Below are 10,092 nucleotides of genomic sequence, written 5' to 3'. Positions count from 1 at the left end.
GAGTTCAGCAAACAAAACTCTGGGATGCACTCCAATTCTTCATAAAAAGTCAAGTTCCCTGAGAGGTGGGTATTGGCAGATGCCATGCTTTATTCCAAGACGGATAGAGTGGGCATGGCAGCCTAGTCGGCCCTGGCTTTTCTGCTTATCCCCCTTTCTCTCTCACTTTCTCCCTCCCTTTCTCTCCTGTCTCCCACCTAGCACATTTTCAAGGACTTTGGCACCTCTGTTTGAAAGAAAGCCCTCCCAAAATGCTTTGCTGTGTGTCCTCCTGAGATCACCTCTCTCTCACTTTCTCTCTCTGCACTTTAGGATGCAGTCACGCCTGCCCACGTTACTGAGAGAAAACGAGTCTACCCGCCTGTCTGCCCGCCCATTCGCCTATCCTCCCCCTACCCTCTCCCCTCCCTCAACACCAAACCCAGCCCTCATATGAAACAGACAGACAGGCACAGAGACAGACAGGCACAGAGACAGACAGGCACAGAGACAGACAGGCACAGAGACAGACAGGCACAGAGACAGACAGGCACAGAGACAGACAGGCACAGAGACAGACAGACACAGAGAAAGAGAGAGAGAGACTAGTGAGACAGAGAGAAGAGTATTGACCACAAACATCTGTCCTGGGTCTACCGCATCCCTTCCCAGACTATCCTCCTCCAACTTGAGCCTTTCTACTTTTCTGCATCCAGTGACACAAGTCTCTATAGAAAGTTCCACAGCTTCCCTTCCTGTTTTCTCCCTTTCACTTCTTACTTTTCCCTGCACCAACGTCTCTCTCTACGTCTTCTCTTTACTTCTTGGCAGCCCCCCCCCACCGTTCCAAACTTCCCCCAAACCCCAGACTCCTGAGCTCAACGTTTCGTCTGCGGCTGTCAGCTGTTCACACCAGACAGAGCAGAGATGCAGGGAGCATTGCCAAAGGGAGAGAGGGCTTTTTCTCTAAACCAGAGAGCAGGCAAAACCACTGAATTAGAGGCTTTGGGCTGCCTTAATATTTGCTATAAGGTGAAAGAAATAGGTCGATATAAAAGTGGAAATAATATGATGTCGTCAAAAGCCAAAGACCAATAGACAGCTGGTTTTAAATGTGAGCCAATTGTACCATATACATAGTAGACATAGTATTTAAAAGAGTTTATAAAGTCTATTTTGCCAGTCATTTCCATGTAGGAATGAGCATTGCTCTGACAGAGTCTGGCATGGGAGAGCTGACGGGACGGGGGGGGGGGGGGGGGCTTTAACAACCTGCTCTGCTCCTTTAAGACCCTGTAGACATATCAGGCTCAGTCTCTGGCTCCTGGTAGGGATCCACACACAAACCATCAACCTCTCCATCACACTGCTGCTGCCTGCTGAAAGGTCCTGCATTCTTTACCTGCAGTATAATCCCCATGTCACACCAGGGCTTTCTGTGTCTGCTATACTGCACCATCCATCGCGCCAGACTACCCAGAGTTCAGCCAGTGGTGTGTCACTTTTCAGACATCACCTCTCACTCCGTTCAGTCTCTCTGCACTCTGGCATTCGCCGTATTATGGCGGTCTCAATCCATCATCTCATCTCAAGCGTTCTGGCTTCTCCCTGGGGGCTGAGCATCATTCGGCCATTACTTCCCAGTAGTTTGTGGCTCTTTACGCTCTGGGGATTCTGGGTGCTTATGCTACCACCACAAGCACTTTCATTCAGTGAAGGCCTGGGTATCACCACTGTCAGGAGATATGGAGATGTATGGACAGGAGAGGCCTTGGAAACACATCACATTCCCCAGCACATAGAGATCTATAGAGGGCTCTGTGCCTGCTGTCTGACAGCTCTTCCCCTGCACCATGTTCAACACAAGCCTTAACCACTCTCACATGGCTCGGAGCACAGAGTCCCTGGCCACAGCAGTGATGAAACATGTCCGCCTTCAAACCCCCAGCAGCCCTCCCTCCATCCCTACTCTGCCTCCAAATGTGTGCAAGCGGGTCCTTCGCACGGCACGGCAGACATCCCCAGCTCTGTGGAGCATATGGAGAGAGATGCTGGAGGGGCGCCTTAGAGAGAACACAGACATCATTTAGCGGGGAACACACAGGGGGGCTAGAATGGAGGGATGGGGAGGGGGGTATGGAGAGAGCGAGTCCCCATGGGAAAAGAGGGTCTTCTTTTGAGCCCCTCTGGTGGACCTCTAGGAGTCCAAAGTGTCCCCGTATGGGGGGGAGAGAGCAGTCTCCAAGGCCAAGTGTAGCCTTCCAGCGCGACGGTATACAGAACAGAGCGGGAACCTAGTTTGTCTGTCTGTGTGGTAGAGCTGAGGGACAGGCGGGAAGAATGGCTTTCCCAGACACGGCCCCATAGCTAGCTGCTGACAGGCTGTCTGTCGCGTGGGACAGGGCTGACAGGAAGGCTGCGGGCGATTTAGGAGCACAAACATTCTCCCCTGTCTGCTACTCAAGCAGGCAGGCAGCACACCGACACCACCACATACTGGGCTAAAACCAACAGTGACGTCCCTACTAATTTGGAGGCGAAGGCCTGAGAGGCCATTCACTGGGACATGGGTATCTACGGGTAAGTGTTTCGCAATATGGAGAAAAGCTTTTTGTGCCTTGACTCTTTTTTGTTAATGGGCAGAAGACAGAAGGGGATGGAGTTCTATTGTGCCCGTGTACAGATACAGTAGAGGTCATAAAAAGGAATGCATCTTCCCTTTCGTCCCTTCTCTCTTTCGGTCTTCCCTCCCTCCTCTCCGTCTCTATCTCTCTGATGTCTGGTCATATCCCTGGTGGTCCCACACTGGAGTTATATCAAAGTGGACTGGGGTTATTTGTAGCTGTGTGGCCAGGCTGGGGCTGCCTGAGGACTGCAGCCACAAGGCCCCAGAGGGGAGTGGGAGGAAAACGCAGACAGACTCACAGAGACCCACGAAGTCTGTTGTGTCTACAGACTTCTCCATTAATAGCACAGAGACTGTCTGCTCAGACAGACATGGTGCCATTCCCTTTCAGGTCAGCAAGTTCATCTAACCTTATTTACCTAAGCAGACGCCCACTGGGAATAAATATTTATATCTTCTGCCAACACAGTAGAGTATACCTTCAGGTGTACAGCATATCAGATGCATAACATTAAAGTAACTGCCCAGTGTTTACATAAAATATGACCTATAATTACTTACAATATGAGTGAAATAGTTTTCCTTCCAAATTTTTTAAATTAAGTATGCTACAAAAGCAGCTTTTTGTGTTGGAATGGTGTGGGCATACCCCAACGACAAAATGGTGTGGGCATACCCCAACAACAAAATGGTGTGGGCATACCCCAACGACAAAATGGTGTGGGCATACCCCAACAACTAAATGGTGTGGGCATACCCCAACAACAAAATGGTGTGGACCTTTACCCGTCATTAAAAATATTCATGCAAGTAGACCACTGATTGGCCAGTTCATCCTCCTCTAGACCGCTGATTGGCCAACTCATCCTCCTCAGGGAGATGGCATCATTTTCTTTGAGGAAACACTAAGCATTTTATTTAAAAAATTATAATTATATATACAATTTTATGGTGCGGGTTTTGAAGGGTACAAGAATAGGATGAGTCAACAACATTATTTGGGTACGAGTTAACAGAATATGAACTTTTAAAAAGTGAGATTTTCACTGAGCAGTTACTTTAAATACATACCATGAGAGGGGTAATCATCATGCCATTCATGGGTCTCACTTTCAAAATGACTTAACTGTTCGGCCCCATTGTAAAGTGTTTAAATGGAAGATAATGCATCTTCCATGGCGAGGGCCGCGAGGCTATTCAGTGGGGGAGCATTAAGAGGAGCAGATAACAGGTATTCAACAGCTCAGCACACTGTAGATGGCCTCTCACATCTGTGGCACTTGTTGTTTCAGCAATTGAGGGGTTCTCCGTTGTGTGACAGTCTATCGTCTTGCTCTGTCATTTCATTTTCTCTCCCACTCCCTGCCTTTATCTGAAATTGCCCTCACAAAATGAGGCTAATAATTCATTTTAGACAGCGCCGAGCAGCAGGCAATGCTTAACTCTTTATGCCATTACCGCTGTGGCTGCAATTTGAACAATCCAATTGCTGCCCAACTTCAAGCTCTGCATTCCCCACACCTGTACAGCATTACAGTAGATGTGTGTGTACTGTATATACCCATAAGGAACAATTGCTACTTTTTATCCATTGAGTAAGATCATCTATTTAACATTCAGTGACTTATCTGACTAGAGGCAGCTGACAATGTGACAGATGTTCATGTCGAGAACCCATCTAAGGACTAACATACCATTTCATGTTCTCTTCCTCGCCATAAGCTAAATCTCCAATTACCATAACCAATCTGGCTTCAACCAACCTGCAGCGCCCCGCCCTTGGCCCAATTAGTGACAACAATTCAAGCTCAAATGGGACAGGAGATGTGCTTGTTCAAAGTTTGGAATTTCAAGTGATTACTATAGCGCCCCCCTTGGGCCAATTTTGTAAATGGCGGTTCTCTATGGCAAGACGCATTATTCACCCACATTTCGTCCAAAATCGGGCCATTGGTGTCTGAGATATCCGTAGTCCTCCCTTCCATTTTCATTGTGGGGGACAATAAAGAGCATATAAACTTGAATGCACCTTCCACACAGTGATTGGGATAACATCAGTGACCCAATTAGGCTGTGTGTGTTGTTATATGACTGTTGACACAGAGTACAGCAGGAACCTATTCCACAGGGGGAGAGCAGGCCACTGCACAGTGCTGTAATCGCATTGGCTCCCGTAACGTGAGAAATGGGCGCAGCCCAAACCCCATGCAAAAATAATGACAGGCTGACCTAACTAAAGTGCTGCTACCGTGTCCATTTGGCAGTGATTAACGGTCGACCCGATCAATCACCAGCCCTGAAACAACAAACAGACCAGTGTAATTGGCTCAGCTGGATCCGCTGACACTAGCTGATGTCGTGCGGTTCACTCAATGAGGAGAGAAAGTAGAGAGAGACTGTCACCCTGTCACAGAACTTTCCAAACCCCGGGTTCAGTCGTCCCCAGTCTGCCCCGTGCCAGCAAAGCCGTGCCTGGGAGAACTGCCGTGCCTGGGAGAACTGGCGTGCCTGGGAGAACTGGCGTGCCTGGGAGAACTGGCGTGCCTGGGAGAACTGCCGTGCCTGGGAGAACTGCCGTGCCTGGGAGAAATGCCGTGCCTGGGAGAAATGCCGTGCCTGGGAGAGCTAAGAAATCTTAATACCGAGCCGATGACACTTGTATTAATAAATCTAATTCATTTGTGAAACAACATCTTTAATGTGTTTGAGGACTTTGCTTACCACCACAGAATCAATGGCTGGCAAAGTGCTGGAAAGGCCTCAGACTCACAAAATCATCACTTAGTAAATACAAGCTGATTTGACAGAAGAGGTTTGGGACAACATAGTCCTTCCCTATGAGTTAAGATGACTGTTTTTCAGCTTCTCTTGACACATTTTTTAAATTGAACCTTTATTTAACTAGGCAAGTCAGTTAAGAACATTAAATCACCGGGTGTTTCAGATACACTTCCAAGCCTCCAAAGGCTTTCATTTCGTATGATGTTAATATCTGTGGGTAGAGTTTAAATAAAGCCAACTGTCAGTCCAGTAGCGAACCTTCCTAAAGGGAGGAACGTGTTCCTATGGAGCTTAGGAGGAGTTAATACAGTAACAGGATGGGATAAAGGAGGTGGGCTACTCACCATGGATGGGGTTGTGTTCCACCGTCAGGGGAATGGGTCTGTCAGGCTGGTGTTGGACGTGCGTCTGGGAGTGTGTGGTGTGTGTGTTGTAGTACTTGGGCTTCCGGACAAACTGCTGGCTACCAGGTCGGCTTCTGAAAGGGAGACAAAAAACACAGTCAAACACGGTAAAGAACAACCTCATCTACGTAGTGAGTTCTGAAACGTGTACCATACAATCACAGGGTTAAATCTGCAACAGAAACAAAAGCAACGGGTGAAATAAATATTCTGCAGAAAGCTATACTTGATGACTGTATCAACGCTTTGACCTTCGTGATCACTCCCAAGGCCCACACCTCCTAGGCCCACACTCCCAAGGCCCACACTCCCAAGGCCCACACCTCTTAGGCCCACACTCCCAAGGCCCACACCTCCTAGGCCCACACCTCCTAGGCCCACACCTCCTAGGCCCACACTCCCAAGGCCCACACCTCCTAGGCCCACACTCCCAAGGCCCACACCTCCTAGGCCCACACTCCCAAGGCCCACACTCCCAAGGCCCACACCTCCTAGGCCCACACTCCCAAGGCCCACACCTCCTAGGCCCACACTCCCAAGGCCCACACTCCCAAGGCCCACACCTCCTAGGCCCACACTCCCAAGGCCCACACCTCCAAGGCCCACACTCCCAAGGCCCACACCTCCTATGTGAAGATGATGGGGGGGCTTAAATCACGTCGGCAGTCATCTCATTTCCTCCCACTCAGAGGGACATGAGACAAAAGCACTTCCCAGAAGCCCAGAGGATGAACCTAATCTCTCCTGGTGAGACGGGTGAGGAAACCCAGACACATCCTAAACACTGTGGGAGGGAGGGGAGAGAGGAGGGGGGTGGGAGCTGGTCCAAAACAACAAGACCGCCCTGTAGACCCCCTGACAAGGCCCAATCAAACATGACACACAGAGTGAAAAAACAACAGTGGAGTATGGAGAGCAGAGTGGGGGGTGAGTGGGCAAGATGACGAGGGTGAGGATAACATGGGATTGAAGTAGGACAAAACAATCCACACACAGCCGCGCAAAGCCTCTACTCCTAACCACTCTGTAAAACGTCCCTCAGTTCAAATGAAATGTGACTGGTTTACACAAGAGGAAGAGAAATCTGGTCATCTGGTGCTGAGCAATATCGCCAGAGACAGCAGTACTAAAGTTGTTTGTCCTTTACAGCATAACAGTATCAAATTGTCAGCCGCAGCACTAAAACCCCTCAGACAGGTCTGGGTCATGGAAACAGAGGTCAAAGGACAAAAATACTATTCTTTTTGTCAGGAGAAAAAAAGAGCACAACAACATGGGTGGTGTTGAGAGACGTTTCTAATAGGTAATAAAGGGGGAGGATAAAGAGACAAAACATTGGAGACGTACTAACTTATCAGAGGTCTGAACAATCTTCATATGCCTACAGGAGACAATGTGCTGGCCAATAAATAGCTTATCATTAGCAGAGGCGCAGTCAAGTCCCTGTTCCCATAAAAAGCTATGTATTTCATTTACATTTCATCTCAACAACAGCTAGCTAGAAGCCTTCATCAAGCTACTGCAATGAGTATTGTATTCACATCTAACATAAAATAAACACACTTGTGACAGACTTGTATGATGCCCTCCTGTCCCATATTCAAGTCCTAGCAACACACAGACAGACACACACACACAGACAGACAGACAAACAGAGACAGTCGGACACACAGTGAAGTTGTCTCTCCAGGCCACCCACGGATGTGGGCTTGAACTTTACGGTTAACCCCGATGTGATCATCTCATCTCATGTGAGTCTGCTTCCACAGCTGACTCCTCCCTTTCATCTTCATTCCCCCCTCTCACTCACACACACTATCAAACACTGGGACTTCAAGGAATCTGAACGGATTACATCTTGTTTTATCCTAAGGGGCAGAGTGTGGTGGCGGGGGGTTGGGGCATCAAGGGCTGAACACAGCAGCACTGACACTTGGCAAGGCTTCTCATGTGCCTGCTTTCATCCCCCACCACCACCCATTCATGGAGATAGTACAGGTGCATCAAAGTTGGGACCAAGATACTGAGAAACAGCTTCTAACTCCAGGCCATCAGACTGTTAAACAGTCGGCACTAGCCAGCCTCCGCCCAGTACCCTGCCCTGAACCCTAGTCACTGTTTCAGCTGGCTACCACCCGGTACTCTACCCTCCACCTTAGAGACGGCTGCCCTATGTACATAGAGTCATTGAACACTGGTCAATTTAATAATGTGTACATACTGTTTCAAGCACTTTACATGTACACTACCAGTCAAAAGTTTGTACAAACCTACTCATTCCAGGGTTTTTCTTTATTTTTACTATTTTCTACATTGTAGACTAATAGTGAAGACATCAAAACGATGAAATAACGCTTATGGAATCATGTAGTAAGCAAAAAATCGAAATATATTTTATATTTGAGATTGAGAGAATGCAAAGAGTGTGCAAAGCTGTCATCAAGGCAAAGGGTGGCTACTTTGAAGAATCTCAAACATAAACTATATTTGATTTTCAACACTTTTTTGGTTACTACATGATTCCATATGTGTTTTGATGTCTTCACTATTATTCTACAATGTAGAAAATAGTAAAAATAAAGAAAAACCCTTGAATGAGTAGGTGTGTCCAAACTTCTGATTGGTACTGTACATATTATATTATTATATTATATTCTAGTCATAGATCATCCTATAACTTTTTATTTTTATGGATTATGTGTGAATTGTTTTTTTTATTGCTAGGTATTACTGCACTGTTGGAGCTAGAAACACAAGGATTTCGCTGCACCTGCAAGTTTGTGTATGCGACCAATAAACTTTGATTTGATTTTGTTGTGTTATTCACTGTTTATGGGTTTCTATGTGATGGCGTTTGATTGGCTGTAATTCCAGTAGCTGACATTCCTTTATGGCCCCTTGGGGGCAGAAAATCAAAACACTTTTATGCTCATACAGTACATACCTCCCTTTATAACATAATTGTAGGCCTATATTTACACACATTATGTGGTATGCTTGCTACTGTGTCTATGTGGATTAGCTAGGATAAGGTTGGTTTTACGTAGGAGCAAAACTAAATTGAATTGAGAGAGAGTATTTTACAACAGTCCTTAGTTGTCTTTCTCTTCTGTCTCTCTTTCCAAATGGCGATCTAATCTGCAGCGTTTGCCATGCTCAAATGCCTGTCTGATGTAATGTGTTTGAACAAAGGAGAAACATATTCCAGCCCCCCGGTCACATCAAAGCCCTGCTTGGAGAGCAGACTAAAAAGTGACAGTAATGCTCCCCTTTTTTTTTAGAGGGAACATTGCCACACCAACCCTCAAACGGCACCAGTGGTGTAGTGGGAGTGTAAACGCAAGTAAACACAGTTTACCCACTTTTTCTTTGCACAACAGTTTACTCACCTTTTGCAGAAAAACACATTAAAAGTACAGGGAGCATTACTTTTTTGACACAACCGGCGATCAAAATTGACCCACCCATTTTTTTTTACCACTGACTGACAGACTCAAAGTATTCAGACCCCTTGACTTTTTCCACATTTTGTTAAGTCACAGCCTTATTCTAAAATGGATTAAATATTTTTCTCCCACATCTATACACAATAGCCCATAATGACAAAGCGAAAACAGGTTTTTAGAAATGTTAGCAAATTTAGATTCGATTTTTTTACAGAAATACCTTATTTACATAAGTATTCAGGCCCTTTGCTATGAGACTTGAAATTGAGCTCAGGTGCATCCTGTTTCCATTGATCATCCCTGAGATGTTTCTACAACTTGACTGGAGTCCACCTGTGGTAAATTCAATTGATTTGACATGATTTGGAAAGGCACACCCCTGTCTACATAAGGTCCCACAGTTGACAGTGCATGTCAGAGCAAAAACCAAGCCATGAGGTCGAAGGAATTGTCCATTGAACTCCAAGACAGGATTGTGTCGAGCCACAGAACTGGGGAAGGGGACAATAGAGTGCTGAGTACAAGGCAGTTAGCAAGTTTGGTAGAGTTTGGAGAAGACTAATTACCGTGACTAAACGGTCACAAGGAATTTGACTGCCTTCATGACTCGTGACCGCCGGTGTGGCGGTAATACGGTCACCGCAACAGACCTAGAGAGACCTGAAAATAGCTGTCCAGTGACACTCCTCATCCAACCTGACAGAGTTTGAGAGGAACTGCAGAGAAGAATGGGAGAAACGCTCCAACGCTCTAACCACTAGGCTACCTGCCGCCCCTGATTTCATTGGAGTTCAGAAGGAGAGGGAGGACAGACTGAGGTAAATGTGCACTTTCCAAATAATCTTAGTTGTCTGTG

This window comes from Salvelinus namaycush, chromosome 22, assembly GCF_016432855.1.
Source record: "Salvelinus namaycush isolate Seneca chromosome 22, SaNama_1.0, whole genome shotgun sequence".
NCBI lineage: Eukaryota > Metazoa > Chordata > Actinopteri > Salmoniformes > Salmonidae > Salvelinus > Salvelinus namaycush.
This window is presented reverse-complemented; position numbering follows the sequence as displayed.